This window comes from Pinus tabuliformis, chromosome 7 (assembly GCF_031772625.1).
Source record: "Pinus tabuliformis cultivar Carrire ecotype Pingquan chromosome 7, CPIR1, whole genome shotgun sequence".
Lineage (NCBI taxonomy): Eukaryota > Viridiplantae > Streptophyta > Pinopsida > Pinales > Pinaceae > Pinus > Pinus tabuliformis.
The window spans coordinates 1,581,149,429-1,581,167,559 of record NC_142293.1 but is presented as its reverse complement, the minus strand read 5'-3'; positions in this window follow the sequence as shown (position 1 = coordinate 1,581,167,559).

Here is an 18,131-nt window from a genome sequence, read left to right as displayed (position 1 = left end):
ATACATCAATTAACTCAGTGCATGGACAGTTCAGTGGAGACAGGTGTTAGAGGCTGAGATTGCTATCAGTTGTGACTATAATTGTGCATGAGATCTTGCACAATCAATGGATTGAGTAATGCCAATGAGGATTGCATGGTTCAGCCAAGGAAATACGAGTTTGGATCGGCCATTCATCATTATTCTCATGCAGGATTGCGCAGTGGAGGCAGGCAGACAATGGAGGAGATTTGAACCTGTGATTGATTCAGATCTGAGCTAGTTTTGTGTGTAACAAGTGGAGATAGTATTGAGTACTTGTGAGGAGTATTGTACTATGTATTGTTACATGTTCTCAATCATTATAGTATATATATATAGTGTGGGGTTTTCAGCTGTATGCTTTCCCCGGGTTACACACTGTATTAATGTGCGCATGCGATTGATGTTTCATTGTTTTTAATTCCGCAAAATTGATGATCAACATAGAGGAGGTTATGTATTATGCATGTATTCCACAATAGTGTATAATCGAGATAATCTCTATGAATACATGTCATATTATTCAAAATTTCTACATGGTATCAGAGTTGTTGATCATCAAATCTATTATTCAGAAAGTGTTTACATTTTATTTCTTCAGGCAGAGTTTGTAACCGGGCCAGGTAGCCTCTGGATTCATCCTTCCTTTGGAAGGTGAGATATCCGGTAAAAGCCCATACAGTAAATCTCTGTACGAGAAAAACTTTGTTCTCACGAATTTCAAATCAGAAGCAGTTGAGTTTTGAGCTGGTGGAATTCGAATTTGCAACAGTGTTTTCTTGGTGTCAAAGTTGAAATGTCTTTCAACGGATTGCAATTGGAGTATGCTCTTGAGGGCAGCTCGAATTATATTTCATGGAAAGACAGGATGGAGGCAGTGTTAGATGATAATGGGCTGAAGGAGTTCATAGAGGCTGAGGTCCCAAAGCCTACTGATATTGCTCAAGTTGAGGCTTGGCAAAAGAAGACAGCAAAGTGTCGAAGGATTCTGTTGGAGGGCGTGAAGGATCACATTGTGTCCAGCCTGCATGGAAAGGCTTCTCCATACTTGATGTGGAAAGCGTTGACAGATCTATTCCAAAGAAAGAGCGACCAGAGGAAGTTGGCGCTCAAGGATAAACTCAGAAACATTAACTGTGAGAAAGGAGACAGTATGCCCAAGTATCTCACGAAGTTCACTCAGTGCAGGAATGAGCTGGGAAGTGTGGGGGTGACTATCGATGATGAGGACTTGGTGAGATTGGCTCTCCTTGCTCTTCCAAAGAGTTGGCATTCCTATCAGGACTCTGTCAATGGTCAGAAGAAATTTCCATGATGGGAGAGACTTTGGTCAAATCTTGTGCAAGAGGAGATCAGGCGGAATACCGGGGACGAATCTTCATCAAAGGCACCTAATGAAGAGAATTACGCTTTGGCTGCTAAAGAAAAGAAGGGGAAGAACAAGAAAGCTTCTCATTCCAGTGCGAAAGGCAAGAAGCAGGACATGTCCAAGGTGAAGTGCTTTCATTGTCACCAACACAGACAGTATGCCACAAATTGTCTGCAGAAGAAGAAAAATAAGAAAGTTGTTGGATCTGCAACGGGAGAGGCCTTAGCCTTGTAGTTTGAGATTGATTTCTCGTTGATCGCATGCTTGGTATCAAGTGTGATGGGATCAGTATGATTCTTGGATAGTGGTGTGCCTTTTCACATGACAGGAGATCGAGATTTGTTTTATGATCTGGAGGAGAAAGATCTTGGAGTGCACATCGAGATGGGCGATGATGGTAGATACAGTGCAACCGGTATCGGTACCATTTCCTTTGAGAGGGAGTCTCATAAACCCTTCGTATTGAAGGAGGTGATGCATGTTCTAGGATTGAAGAAGAATCTTATCTCTGTGGCGATGTTAGAAGACAAGGGATATGATGTTGTTTTCAGCGAGGGAAAGGCTTTCCTGCGCAGTAATACCACTGGAGAAACCCAGAAGATAGGGGTTCGAGTCAAGAACCTTTATCAGTTGCATGTAGATGGTTGCGCAGCAATGGCATGCAAGGCAGAAGGATTGGTGAGCCGGGATGATGGTGAGCTATGGCACAAGATGTTGGGCCACCTTCACCATGGAGCCTTGAAGATACTACAATAGATAACTATTGGGCTTCCTAAAGGAACTCTTGCCTAGTCAGATCAGTGCAAGGGGTGTACTTTGGGAAAATTTTTGAAAGCCACCTTTCATGAGAAGGATAGTCACACCACGACGATCCTTGAGAGAATTCACACAGACGTGTGTGGACCTTTCTCAGTAGCTTCGACAACAAAGCCAGGTACTATGTGATCTTTGTTGATGATTTCTCTCGAAAGTGCTGGTCCGATCTTCTTCATGCAGAAGAAGAGTGAGACATACTCAAAGTTTTGTGAGTTCAAAGCACTGGTCGAGAAGGAGTCGGGGAAGAAGGTGAAGGTTCTTAGGAGCGATGACGGTGGTGAATTCATCTTTGGCGAGTTCAAATACTTCTGCATTGCAGAAGGGATTCGAAGAGAGCTCATAGCTCCCCATAACCCACAACAGAACGGGGTTGCTGAGCAGAAGAAAAGAACGATTGTGGGTGTTGCACGAGCGATGTTGCATGATCAGGGCCTACCCCTTCACTTATGGGCGGAAGCATGAAATACTGCAGTATATGTGCAGAACGGTTGTCCTCACAGGATACTTGGCATGAGTACACTCGAGGAGGCTTATTCTGGTAAGAGGCCTGATATATCTCATTTGAGGATTTTTGGTTCTAACGCTTACATGCATGTGACGAAGGATGCCAGGAAGAAGCTGGAGCTGACCGCAGAGGTTGGGATATTTGTGGGGTACACTGATATGCCCCACAACTATCGTGTGTATTTGCCAGACAGTTGCAAGACTGTTGTGCGATGGGATATAAAATTTCAGGAGGAGAAAGCCATGAAGTGTTTGCTTGAGAGGGAGCCACACTTGCATGCAGATGAGGAGCTATTAGTTCCTAAGGATGAGCTTCAGGACGTGGATTAGCCACAGGACGAAGTTCATGGAGTGGAAGAGACCACTCATGCAGCGCCAACCATCAGAGGGCGAAAGCGCATGATAAAAGCTAAGCGACTGGCTCAAGATGTAGAGAAGGTTGTAGGACCACCTATAGCTCAACGTAGACAGAGACAGTCACCTGATCGGTACACTGGATACATGGCTCTTGTGAGAAAATGTGTTGTGACTGAGCCATCCTCTTTCGAGGAAGCTATGGAGGATCCCGCATGGGTAGATTCCATGGTGGAAAAGTATGATTTGATTGTCAGAAACAATGCATGGGAGATTGTCCCAAGACCGGAAGGGAAATCAGTGGTGGGTTCGACATGGATCTACAAAGTGAAGCAGGCCGCTGACGGGAATGTGGAGAAGTACAAGGCAAGATTTGTTGCCTGAGACTTCTCACAGATAGAGGGGATCAATTATGAGGAGACCTTTGCACCTGTCGCAAGGTATTCTTCCATATAGACGATTCTTGCTCTCTCAGCACAGATGGGGTGGCACATTCATCAGATGGATGTGAAGACTGCGTTCCTCAACGGAGTCATTGAGGAGGAGATGTACATAGAGTATCCCGAAGGTTTCGAGATCTTTAGCAGCGAGTCGCATGTGTGCAGGCTCAAGAAATCATTGCATGGGTTGAAACAAGCACCACATGCTTGGTACACACAGATAGACAATTATTTCACCAGACTTGGATTCTCCAAGAGTGAGGCGGATCCTAACCTATACCAGATTGTGGTGGAGGGTAAGTTGCTTATCATTGTACTTTATGTAGATTATTTGATTCTAATAGATGATGAGTTGTTGATACTTTCATGCAAGGATGATCTTGCTAAGGAGTTTGAGATGAAGCACTTGGGCCTCCTTCATTATTTCCTGGGATTGGAAATTTGGTAGCGCAGTGATGGACTATTTGTTTCCCAGGGTAAGTATGCACGGGAGATACTGGAGAAGTTCAACATGCATGGCTGCAAGCCTGTTGACACTCCTCTTCCTGGAGGTTGGAGGAAGGAGGATGATACTTCAGCAGAAGAAGTGGATGACACTGTTTATCGATAGTTGGTGGGGTCGCTTATGTATCTGGTCAATACACGACCCGATATATGTTATGTCGTTAACCAGCTTTCACAAGCTATGGTTAAGCCAACCAAGATCTTCTGGAAGGCAGGCAAGCATGTATTGTGTTATCTCAGAGGCACATCGGGATATGGATTGTGGTATAGACAGGAGGATGAGGTGAAGCTATGTGGCTTCACGGATGCAGATTGGGCAGGGAGCACAACGGATAGAAAGAGAACACCTGGAGGGGTCTTCGGTATCGGGTCGACAACGGTTTCTTGGTACAGCAAGAAGCAGAGATCCGTGGCACTTAGTTCAGCAGAGGCCGAGTATATGGCAGAAATTTTGGCTGCATGCAAGGCTATATGGATGAGGAAGATCCTGGTCGGGTTGTTCGGTTCATACTTGGAGCCTACTGTGATTTATTGTGATAATTAGAGTTGCATTAAACTCTTGGCTAATCCAGTATTTCATGATAGATCTAAGCACATTGACATCAGGTACCATCATATCAGAGATTGTGTGCAGCGGAGAATCATGTTACTTTCATATATTCCAACAGAGGATCAGGATGTTGATATCTTGACGAAGGCGCTCACCAGGAGAAAATTCGAATACCACCGAGGCAGGATAGGGGTTGCTGATAATCCATATCTTGTTGAGAGGGAGTTTTGATAATGCAACAAGATGATGGAGCTTAGTGGAAAGAAGTCGCCTTCACTAAGTGGGCCCGCAGGCTATTTTTGGCGCAGAGTCAGACTATGTCTATTTTTAGACATATGGATCATGGTCTATGAGTTGCAGGATGCTATTTGTGGATGATTGGTCATGTTGGTAAAAATAGATGGACTTCTATTTTTAGACATATGGGCAGATTCTATTTTTAGACTGTCAGGCTAAAAATAGAACAGTCAAATATTATTAGCTCATAATAATATTTGGACTATAAACATTATCTTATCCTCTTGGAGCACTTCAGTTTGAGCTACAGATATGGCACATGCAGCTGTCAGAAGGAAATACGCTTTTCTTGTGGGTCAGTTGATCTATTGCATGATGGACTTCAGTTAGAACTCATGTGGTTGAGTTTGGTGGAGTTGATTGAGGAGTTGATGGAGTTGTGTTTAGTTTGACTTGGTTAAACTAGTTGTATTTAGTCTAACTGCAGAATACACTAGTGATGAGTGATGTGAATTAATTGTTAATTAATTCACTAATTATTAACTCATAAAGCAACTAAAGAATACATCAGTTAACTCAGTGCATGGACAGTTCAGTGGAGACAGGTGTTAGAGGTTGAGATTGCTATCAGTTGTGACTATAGTTGTACATGAGATCTTGCACAATCAATGGATTGAGTAACGCCAATGAGGATTGCATGGTTCAGCCAAGGAAATAAGAGTTCGGATCAGCCATTCATTATTATTCTCATGCAGGATTGCGCAGTGGAGGCAGGGAGACAGTGGAGGATATTTGAACCTATGATTGATTCAGATCTGAGCTAGTTTTATGTGTAACAGGTGGAGATAGTACTGAGTACTTGTGAGGAGTATTGTACTATGTATTGTTACATGTTGTCAATCATTATAATATACAGATAGTTTGGGGTTTTCAGCTGTATGCTTTCCCCGGGTTACATACTGTGTTAATGTGCGCATGCGATTGATGTTTCATTGTTTTTAATTCCGCAAAATTGATGATCAACGTAGAGGAGGTTATGTATTATGCATGTATTCCACAATAGTGTATAATCGGGATAATCTCTGTGAATAAGTGCCATATTATTCAAAATTTCTACATGGTATCACAGCTTTTGATCATCAGATCTATTATTGAGAAAGTGTTTACATTTTATTTCTTCAGGCAGAGTCTGTAATCGGGCCAGGTAGCCTCTGGATTCATCCTTCCTTTGGAAGGTGAGATATCCGGTAAAAGCCCATACAATCAATATCTGTACGAGAAATACTTTGTTCTCACGAATTTCAGATTAGAAGCAGTTGAGTTTTGAGCTGGTGGAATTCGAATTTGCAGCAGTGTTTTCTTGGTGTCAAAGTTGAAATGTCTTTCAACGGATTGCAATTGGAGTATGCTCTTGAGGGTAGCTCGAATTTTATTGCATGGAAATACAGGATGGAGGTAGTGTTAGATGATAATGGGCTAAAGGATTTCATAGAGGCTGAGGTCCCAAAGCCTACTAATACTGCTCAAATTGAGGCTTGGCAAAAGAAGAGAGCAAAGAGTCGAAGGATTCTGTTGGAGGGCGTGAAGGATCACATTGTGTCCAACCTGCATGGAAAGGATTCTCCATACTTGATGTGGAAAGTGTTGACAGATCTATTCCAAAGAAAGAGCGACCAGAGGAAGTTGGCGCTCAAGTATAAACTCAGAAACATTAAGTGTGAGAAAGGAGACAGTATGCCCAAGTATCTCACGAAGTTCACTCAGTGCATGGATGAGCTGGGAAGTGTGGGGGTGACTGTCGATGATGAGGACTTGGTGAGCTTGCCTCTCCTTGCTCTTCCGAAGAGTTGGCATTCCTATCAGGACTCTATCAATGGTCAGGAGAAATTGCCAGGATGGGAGAGACTTTGGTCAGATCTTGTGCAAGAGGAGATCAGGCGGAATACCAGGGACAAATCTTCATCAAAGGCACCTAATGAAGAGAATTGTGCTTTGGCTTCCAAAGCAAAGAAGGGGAAGAACAAGAAAGCTTCTCATTCCAGTGCGAAAGGCAAGAAGCAGGACATGTCCAAGGTGAAGTGCTTTCATTGTCACCAGCACGGACATTATGCCACAAATTGTCTGCAGAAGAAGAAAAATAAGCAAGTTGTTGGATCTGCAATGGGAGAGGCCTTAGCCTCGTAGTTTGAGCTTCATTTTTCGTTGATCACATGTTTGGTATCAAGTGTGATGGGATCAGTATGGTTCTTGGACAGTGGTGTGTCTTTTCACATGACAGGAGATCGAGATTTGTTTTCTGATCTGGAGGAGAAAGATCTTGGAGTGCACATCGAGATGGGCGATGATGGTAGATACAGTGCAACCGGTATTGGTACCATTTCCTTTGAGAGGGAGTCTGGTAAACCATTCATATTGAAGGAAGTGATGCATATTCCAGGATTGAAGAGGAATCTTATCTCTATGGCGATGTTAGAAGACAAGGGATATGATGTTGTTTTCAGTGAGGGAAAGGCTTTCCTGTGCAGTAAGACCACTGGAGAAACCCGGAAGATAGGGGTTCGAGTCAAGAACCTTTATCAGTTGCATGTAGATGGCTGTGCAGCAATGGAATGCAAGGCAGAAGGATTGGTGAGCCGGGATGATGGTGAGCTGTGGCACAGGATGTTGGGAAAGCTTCACCATGGAGCCTTGAAGATACTAGAGCAGATAACTACTGGGCTTCCTAAAGGCACTCTTGCGCAATCAGATCAGTGCAAGGGGTGTACTTTAGGAAAATTTGTGAAAGACACCTTTCACGAGAATCATAGTCACACCACGAAGATCCTTGAGAGAATTCACACAGACGTGTGTGGATCTTTCTCAGTAGCTTCGACAGCAAAGCCAGGTACTATATGATCTTTGTTGATGATTTCTCTCGAAAGTGCTGGTCCGATCTTCTTCATGCAGAAGAAGAGTGAGACATAGTCAAAGTTCTGTGAGTTCAAAGCACTGGTTGAGAAGGAGTTGGGGAAGAAGGTGAAGGCTCTTAGGAGCGACGATGGTGGTGAATTCATCTTTGGTGAGTTCAAGGACCTCAGCATCGCAGAGGAGATTCGAAGAGAGCTCATAGCTCCCCATAACCCACAACAAAACGGGGTTGCTAAGCGGAAGAACAGAACGATCGTGGGTGCTGCACGGGTGATATTGCATGATCAGGGCCTACCCCTTCACTTGTGGGCGGAAGCATGCAATACTGCAGTATATGTGCAGAATCGTTGTCCTCATAGGATACTTGGCATGAGTACACCCGAGGAGGCTTATTCTGGTAAGAGGCCTGATATTTCTCATTTGAGGATTTGTGGTTCTAACTTTTACATGCATGTGACGAAGGATGCCAGGAAGAAGCTGGAGCCGACCGCAGTGGTTGGGATATTTGTGGGCTACACTGATACGCCCCACAACTATCATGTGTATTTGCCAGACAGTTGCAAGACTGTTGTGCGATGGGATATAAAATTTCAGGAGGAGAAAGCCATGAAGTGTTTGCTTGAGAGGGAGCCACACTTGCATGCAGATGAGGAGCTATTAGTTCCTAAGGATGAGCTTCAGGACGTGGATCAGCCACAAGACTCATGGAGTGGAAGAGACCACTCATGCAGCGCCAACCATCAGAGGGCGAAAGCGCATGATAGAAGCTTAGCGACTGGCTCAAGATGCAGAGAAGGCTGTAGGACCACCTACAGCTCAACGTAGACAGAGACAGTCACCTGATCGGTACGCTGGATACATGGCTCTTGTGAGAAAATGTGTTGTGACTGAGCCATCCTCTTTCGAGGAAGCTGTGGAGGATCCCGCATGGGTAGATTCCATGGTGGAAGAGTATGATTCGATTGTCAGAAACAATGCATGGGAGATTGTCCCAAGACCAGAAGGGAAATCAGTGGTGGGTTAGAGATGGATCTACAAAGTGAAGCAGGTAGCTGACGGGAGTGTGGAGAAGTACAAGGCAAGATTTGTTGCCCAAGACTTCTCACAGATAGAGGGGATCAATTATGAGGATACCTTTGCACCTGTCGCAAGGTATTCTTCCATACAGGCGATTCTTGCTCTCTCAGCGCAGATGGGGTGGCACATTCATCAAATGAATGTGAAGACTGTGTTCCTCAACAGAGTCATTGAGGAGGAGGTGTACATAGAGTAGCCCGAAGGTTTCGAGATCTTCAGCAGTGAGTCACATGTGTGCAGGCTCAAGAAAGCGTTGTATGGGTTGAAACAAGCACCACATGCTTGGTACACATAGATAGACAGCTATTTCACCGGACTCGGATTCTCCAAGAGTGAGGCGGATCCTAACCTATACCAGATTGTGGTGGAGGGTAAGTTGCTTATCATTGTACTTTATGTAGATGATTTGATTCTAACAGGTGATGAGCTGTTGATACTTTCATGCAAGGATGATCTTGCTAAGGAGTTTGAGATGAAGGACTTGGGCCTCCTTCATTATTTCCTGGGATTGGAAATTTGGTAGCGCAGTGATGGACTAATTGTTTCTTAGGGTAAGTATGCTCGGGAGATACTAGAGAAGTTCAACATGCATGGTTGCAAGCCTGTTGACATTCCTCTTCCTGGAGGTTGGAGGAAGGAGGATGCTACTTCAGCAGAAGAAGTGGATGCCATTGTTTGTCAACAGTTGGTGGGGTCGCTTATGAATCTGGTCAATACACGACTCGATATATGCTATGTTGTTAAGCAGCTTTCACAAGCTATGGTTAAGCCAACCAAGCTCTTCTGGAAGGAAGGCAAGCATGTATTGCGTTATCTCAGAGGCACATCGGGATATGGATTGTGGTACAGACAAGAGGATGAGGTGAAGCTATGTGGCTTCATGGATGCAGATCGGGCAGGGAGCCCAACAGACAAAAAGAGAAAATCTGGAGGGGTCTTCATTATTGAGTCGACAACAGTTTCTTGGTACAGCAGGAAGCAGAGATCCGTGGCACTTAGTTCAGCAGAGGCCGAGTATATGGCAGAAAGTTTGGCTGCATGCAAGGCTATATGGATGAGGAAGATCCTGGTCGGGTTGTTCGGTTCATACTTGGAGCCTACTGTGATTTATTGTGATAACTAGAGTTGCATTAAACTCTCGGATAATCCAGTATTTCATGATAGATCTAAGCACATTGACATCAGGTACCATCATATCAGAGATTGTGTGCAGCGGAGAATCATGTTACTTTCATACATTCCAACGGAGGATCAGGATGTTGATATCTTGACGAAGGTGCTCACCAGGAGCAAATTAGAATACCACCGAGGCAGGATAGGGGTCGCTGATAATCCATATCTTGTTGAGAGGGAGTTTGATAATGCAACAAGATGATGGAGCTTAGTGGAAAGAAGTCGCCTTCACTAAGTGGGCCCGCAGGCTATTTTTGGCAGAGTCTATTTTTAGACATATGGATCATGGTCTATGAGTTCCAGGATGCTATTTGTGGATGATTGGTCATGTTGGTAAAAATAGATGGACTTCTATTTTTAGACATATGGGAGGATTCTATTTTTAGACTGCCAGGCTGAAAATAGAACAGTCAAATATTATTAGCTCATAATAATATTTGGACTATAAACATTATCTTATCCTCTTGGAGCACTTCAGTTTGAGCTACAGATATGGCACATGCAGCTGTCAGAAGGAAATACGCTTTTCTTGTGGGTCAGTTGAGCTATTGCATGATGGACTTCAGTTAGAACTCATGTGGTTGAGTTTGGTGGAGTTGATTGAGGAGTTGATGGAGTTGTGTTCAGTTTGACTTGGTTAAACTAGTTGTATTTAGTCTAACTGCAGAATACACTAGCGATGAGTGATGTGAATTAATTGTTAATTAATTCACTAATTATTAAATCATAAAGCAACTAAAGAATACATCAGTTAACTCAGTGCATGGACAGTTCAGTGGAGACAGGTGTTAGAGGTTGAGATTGCTATCAGTTGTGACTATAGTTGTGCATGAGATCTTGCACAATCAATGGATTGAGTAACGCCAATGAGCATTGCATGGTTCAGCCAAGGAAATACGAGTTTGGATTAGCCATTCATCAGGATTGTGCAGTGGAGGCAGGCAGACAGTGGAGGAGATTTGAACCTGTGATTGATTCAAATCTGAGCTAGTTTTGTGTGTAACAGGTGGAGATAGTACTGAGTACTTGTGAGGAGTATTGTACTATGTATTGTTACATGTTCTCAATCATTATAATATACAGATAGTGTGGGGTTTTCAGTTGTATGCTTTCCCCGGGTTACATACTGTGTTAATGTGCGCATGCGATTGATGTTTCATTGTTTTTAATTCTGCAAAATTGATGATCAACGTAGAGGAGGTTATGTATTACGCATGTATTCCACAATAGTGTATAATTAGGATAATCTCTATGAATAAGTGTCATATTATTCAAAATTCTACAAGAGCCAGGGCAGATCCTCTATCTGACTTCTTTCTGAATAAATTGGCCTCATCTCTCCTGGTGGATGTTTCCCTGCTCAAATTGCGCCCGACGTGGAGGAACCGAAGAATAGGAGAAGAATGGATTGGGAAGAAACTTGATTGATTCCTGCTCTGTGAATCATTGGCGGAAAATTTATAGGTTTTTAGACATTGGGTTGGGGATGGTGTTCTCTCGAATCATCTCCTGGTCTTTCTGGAAGTAAAGGGAGATTTCACTAAACCAGGAACTCCCTTTAAATTTAATTCCTCATGGCTCTCAGATGCATCTTTTATTAGCCTCTTCCATAAAACTTGGAAGAAAGTTGACCTTAATGAAGATGAGAGTCACAACAGGGTTTTTATTGATAATTTAAAAATGATGAAGGTCGCCTCCAAGCATTGGGTCCTCCATAAGAAACTGAAGGAAGAAGAGATCCTAGAAAATGTAAACTCTGAGATTGCCCTCCTTGAAGACCCAGGCGGTAATGGATATGGAACAGTAGAGTCTCAGGCTAGACTTCAAGGGTTGGAGACGAAAAGGAGGAGAATCCTCCAACTCATGGAGGAAAGTTGGAGCTTAAAAAGTAGAGCGATTTGGTTGCAGGCAGGGGATGAAAATACAAAAAAAATTCAGAATTATGCTAAAGGAAGGAAAACTATAATACAATCTGGGAAATGAAGAAATCCAATGGTGAACTGGCTCACTCTTTTGAAGATTTGGCCTCATTAGTGGTCGATTATTTCAAGAATCTTTTCAAAGTGCCAGAGGAAGTTTCTATTGCAAAATTTATAAGAGTCGCCCAATTCTTTCCTAGGTTCATAGAGGAGGAAGGAAATGACTCCATCATGGAACTTGTTTCTAAGAAGAAGGTAGAAAACATTCTCAAAGCAATGCAAAAGGAAAAAAGCCCCGGTCCGGATGGCTGGACTATTGAATTTTTCCAACATTTCTTCGAGTTCATTGGTGATGAGTTAGTGGTTGTTGTGGAAGAATCCAGGTGTACAGGATCAATCTATCACCCCTTCAATGCCACCTTTCTAGCCCTTATTCCCAAATCTGACCACCCGGGCTCTTTTGATGAATTCAGGCCCATCTCCTTGTGCACCTATGTATACAAAATTATTGCCAAAGTTATTGCCTCCAGGCTAAAATCTTTCCTCTACCAAAACATTTCTTCAAAGCAATTTGGCTTTCTAGATGGAAGACAAATACATGAAGCAGTAGGATTTGCTCAAGAAACTCTTCATAGTCTAAAAATTGGGAAAAAAAAGGAGCCATTGTGAAAATTGATCTGTTGAAGGCTTATGACAGAATCAGCTGGATGTACCTTAGGCTTCTGTTAACCCATCTAGGATTCATGTATGATTTTGTGAGATGGGTTATGAGTTGTGTTTCTTCATCATCCATAGTTGTCCTGATTAATGGAGTGGCCTCTAGCTTTTTTAGTCCTGAACAAGGCCTGCGTCAAGGTTTCCCTCTCTCTCCCCTTTTGTTTCTACTGGCAACAAAAGGCATCAGTCTTATGATTCATGACGCAAAAAGAAAGGGGACTCTCAAAGGTATTGAAGTAGTTGTTAATTTTTGGGTCACTCATCTCCTCTTCATGGATGACATTATTTTGTTCAGCAATGGAAGCCTCGAGGACTGTAGGATGCTCAAGAGGATCTTGGACCTTTTCCTGAAGGCTACTGGTCTCTGCATAAACGAGAGAAAATCCACACACATGCTCAGGTTTGTCCAAAGAGATGGTGCATAGAGTGGAGTTGGTCCTGTATTTTGAAGTCAAATCTTTGGAGGATACTTTTAAATACTTAGGGTTCTTTCTAAAGCCTGATAATTACAAGATCAATGAATAGAAATGGATCTTTGCTAAAATCGAATCCAAACTGAAACATTGGAGTTTTAAGTGGCTTTCCAAGGCAGGTAGGATAGTGTTAATTAAATCTGTTCTTATGGCAGTTCTAGTCTATTGGGCTAGTCTAACATGGGTTCCCAAAGGAATCATATGTTTCTTTGGGCGAGGTCCAAGTCAGAGAAAGTTACCCCTTGGATTGCTTGGGATAAAGTGGCACGACCTAAAGAGTGGGGAGGCTGGGGTATAAAAAATATTGCATGCTTCCAATCTCTAGCAACAAAGCTCACCTGGACACTCATATCTTTTGAGAACTTGTGGTCCTTTGTCACTAAAAGAAAATATATTGATCCTCTATCAATGCTAGATTGGATCAGACTGCCGCAAAAGACTTCCAAAAACTCCTCGGTGGTTTGGAAAGCTGTGGTTGCTTCTGTCAAAGTTTTTGAGAACGGTTTGGCATGGAGTGTGGGGGATGGAACCCAAATCAGGCTGGGTAGAGACCCCTGGATAGGATGTACCGAGAGTTTTTCTCTGTCTCAGGGTCTGGTTTCGGCTTTAAAAGATAGGGGACTCTACACTTTAAATCAGGTGGTTGATCCCCAGGTTTCCACCATATGGAGTCAAGGGTGGATTCAGGGAAGAGATTTGCACTTGGATGAAGAATGGTTGGAGGAATGGGACAGTTATAGAAGGGACCTACTCAACTCATCAGTCAAGCTCTCTAACTCCCCGGATGAACTCAGATGGGTCTTTTCCTAGAATGGTCTTTACTCTCCAAAGATGGGTTATAAATGGTTGATGTCTCAAAATGGGTGGGAGAATATAGCATGGTGGGATAAACCACTTTGGAAGTTAAAAGGGCCAGCAAAAGTAAGATTGTTCTTCTGGTGTGTCCTGCTACAGAAAGTTCCCACTTGGGATTTTCTTCAAAGAAGAGGAAGGATTGGTCCTGGCTGGTGCCCCCTCTACAAAAGTAGTTACGAAATAGTACAACACATGTTCCTTTTATGCCCCTTTAACACTAGTCTATGGGCCAAAATGCTAAGGTTGCTCAAAATTCCTTTAAGGTGCGAAGGACAAGGAGTCTTGGAAGCTTGGCAGAGGTGGTGGCAAGAAGCTTCAAACGACAGAGAGAGATCCATCCCGCTTCTCATAACTTGGGGGACCTGGCTTGCCAAGAATCAGGTCATTTTTAAGGACACTATCTTCCCAATTGGAAGACTGGCTGCAGAAGGAGCTGCTATTTATGATAGTATCCGTTTTCCGCAAGCTCCTCCTACTACCAGAGCTGTCTGTCAAGAATCTATTAGATATTCAACTCCGTGGGCTTATTTTGACAGGGCCTATGACATTAATGGACATTGTGGGGCTGGTCTGATTATACATCTATCAAAGGAAAAGCTTGTTAAAGCATCTGTTGGTCTTGGTCAGGGATCCAATAACTTTGCTGAACTGAAAGCCTTACACTATCTCCTATGTTGGCTTATCCTTAGGAATGTGAGAGTAGTCCAGATTTTTGGGGATTCAATGAACATTTTCAAATGGTTTAATGGGACTCAACATTGCAGGAATTTCATTTTTCATCCTCTACTTAAAGAAGTTTCTCGACTTAAATGTCGTTTCATGGAGATATCTCTTTGCCATATCTACAGGGAAAGGAACCACGTTGTTGATCGCCTATCTAAAGAGGGTGTTGAGAAATATATGGGGTCATGGACAGCTATGGAGGAAGAAAATGGGGTGCTTCAACCACTCGAACAACCCAATTTTGTTTAAAATTTGATTTCCAGAAAACTGTTCTTGTTATTGTACATATTACGAACTTATTTTTTTTGTCATTGTTGCAAATTTTGAAGAACTTCTTCAGGGTACCAGGGTTGTTTTCCTCTAAAAGGAGGTCCTGGCTCTCTGTTTTAAATCAACGTTTTTTTTATTTCTTTGTATGAGAATCTGTATAGTGTTTACTATGGATTCTCTGAGGTTTTTGGTTGCCTCATTGTCTTCTTAGACTCACAGCTTCTATTTTACTACACATCTCTTCTTCGGACGTTTATCCTTTAAAGGATTCTGGGAGGTGTGCAAGGACAGGACTGGTCCGTTGGCTTGGTTTGATGGTGGGACTGTTGTGCAAATACTCTGGTTTCAAGTATTTTCAAATAGTTGTGACTGCTTTTTCCCTTTTAAAGGGTGAAAAACGAGTCTTACAGAAATGCTCTGCATATGCTTTGTAACTTTCTATATATAATAAATGGTTCGATTTTTTCCTGTGGAAAAAAAACTTTTACATACAAACTCTTATTGACATGATTCTTGTGTCATTGGAAAGGTATTTGTGTGTAGAATAGTAAAAATAGGTGTGGTCCTAAAGCACCAAAACTTTACCCCCAAAAGAAGTCATTTGATGCCTTAAAACACTCCTCGAATGTTTCAGACTTGTTTTCCTAAACTGGGTCCCAATGGTAAAAACAATTTCATTAGTTGATTCCTCCATTTTTTACACTCTGAAAGCACCGACATGGAAGGAAAAAAAATATAATGATCCAATCCATACCACTTCAAATCCTAGATGCACACATTTCTGATTTCCTTAGCATGCAAATATTTCACCCAGTAAATGTGCACTATGTCTCATGGAAATTCTTCACAATTTTCCTTTCTGAATTTCTCTTATGTATTTTGTCTTCATCCTCTCCCTTAAGTTGATTTTATAATTCTCCATAGGCCAAATCCCTAATCTCCAAAGTGATTGAGGCCTAGGATTAAATTGTATCTTTCTTTGATGAGGGATGGAGATTAGATCTAAGCCACTTAAATAATTAACTATTTATCCTTGAAAAAACATTAGCCCAAAGTCTGCAATAACAAAATAATTAATCAATATAGTTTTCCTTAGTTAAAACCTAAGGAGGAGATCATATTAGTTACTCCTATCGAACAACCACCTAAAAAGGACTTTTCCTACATGCAAGAAACAAGCCTATGCATATGACCTTCCTAAGCTACAAAAATGAACAAATGTATGAGCAACTATTCTATAAATTGTAATAATACTTTTAGGCATTGTACTCCATGTGACATCCAAAGTATTGTGCATGCAATTTTTTCTTATTTTAGTATGTATAATGTTCATTACAAGTGGTGGATGTTTCTTGATTGACCACCATCAAAGTGTATGCATCTCACTATAAAGGTTATAACTTTTGCTAGAGACCTCCAAAGTGCGAGCCTTAAAAATTGTTGGAAAGATGACATACTTGAATATCTTCAGTCAAAATTTAAGAGGAAGAGGCACTCAAATATCAAATGTACAATTCATACAAGATAAGGTTTCCACCAATTCTATCACCTTGCTAAAACTAGTAGGGTTCACTAAAACATGCATATCTGAAGATGGCCACGTCCAAATTGAGTGAGAGTAGAAGGATTTAAAAGATGCAGGAGTGTGTTACGAGTTCAAAATTTGAATTATTTTATGTGAAATTTTCAAAGCCAATGTATGTATAAAATCACTCTTCCAAAACATGACAATTCCACAACTTCCACTCAAAAACACTAAATTTGATTAGACCGATGACATTCAAGAACAAATATCTTACATTGCACAACACAATTTCAAAGAAGTTGAATTAGAAATCTCATTTATATAACAAGGATAAGGTCAATTTGGAAAGCAACCCCCCCATAGAGTTTAAATGGTAAGTGTTATAGAATCTAGGGCACAGTAGTGTTGTGATGATTCTCTGAGAATTGATAACAATTTGTGAAGTCTTTTTACTTTTATTGTTAGCTTATTCTTATTCTTCTTATTATTAATGCCTATGTGTGTGATTCATCAAAATTATATCAAAACAAAATAATAAGAACACAGAATTTGGCTTTATGCCAGGGACAAACCCTGTCCACTCTTAAGAGGAAAACCCTTTGTAAGATTTATCATATTGAAGCTTCTTATTTGGACAACTGCCAAACCCTAGAACCTTGACTAGGATATCCTCCAAGCAATAGTCAAATCCTTCCTCTTTCTGCACTGTCACTTCTGGCACTTCTTCCGGCACTTTGTCTTCTAGGTTAGGAAACCCTAGAATATTGGGGCTTACTTCTTTATAGATAGAGGCTTCTTCGATTTTCTTTGAATACCTTGTAGGCCTAGGTATACATATGAATGAGGATATTCATGTTGTTGCCTTAAACTATTTCCAAACCCTTCCTACACATCACATGTCTGATTGTTTCTAGCCCTAGAAATATTCCTATCTTCCTTGGTTATGTCTCTCCTTCCTTCATTTGTGAGGTTACCTTCAACGCTGGAGTAGGAGGCCTTTGTAGGCCTAGTTACTAGCCCAAACCCTAAAGAATATATTACTGCAACTTCACTACTAATATGGCCGCAGACTTATCGCTTATTCCTTCACACGTGTGGTTGTCGTTGTTTCTTATCTTTGTTGTTCTATCTCCTTAACTTGCTACCCTTGTAGCCCTCTTCCTCGTCTTGTCTTCGTTCACCTTTTTCTTCCTTTTTCCTTCTAGATTTCATAGATTAATTGATGTCATTTTGAGGAGTGGACAACCTCTATAAATAGAGGTTTTTCCCTCCTATTCAAGCCGACATGACTGTCCTTAAAGCTGACTTGACAGTTTGCTCTTAAATTCATTTTTATTCATTATTTTGTTGCTTGTAGACTTCGTTGCTGCTAGGAGAGGATTTGACCATGCTTGGAGGTGTTCCCATGACCTTGTATGATGAATTACATGATGTATCATTCCCTCAAAGGGTCTTATCACATTTACATTTTGACTTTGACTCTCTAGATTCAACACTTCAAAATGTGCTTGACCTATTTTCAATGGGCAAGAAACTCATTTACAAATAATACAAAAATAATTTATCTTTTCTTGAATACGTACAATTATCAAAATTACATTTATGAAGACCTAGCCTAGTTACATTTCCTTCAACGCTCCCTCTTAACTAGGGAGGTATTCATACAACATTACAAGGTGTTTGGCAATTTTCAATCT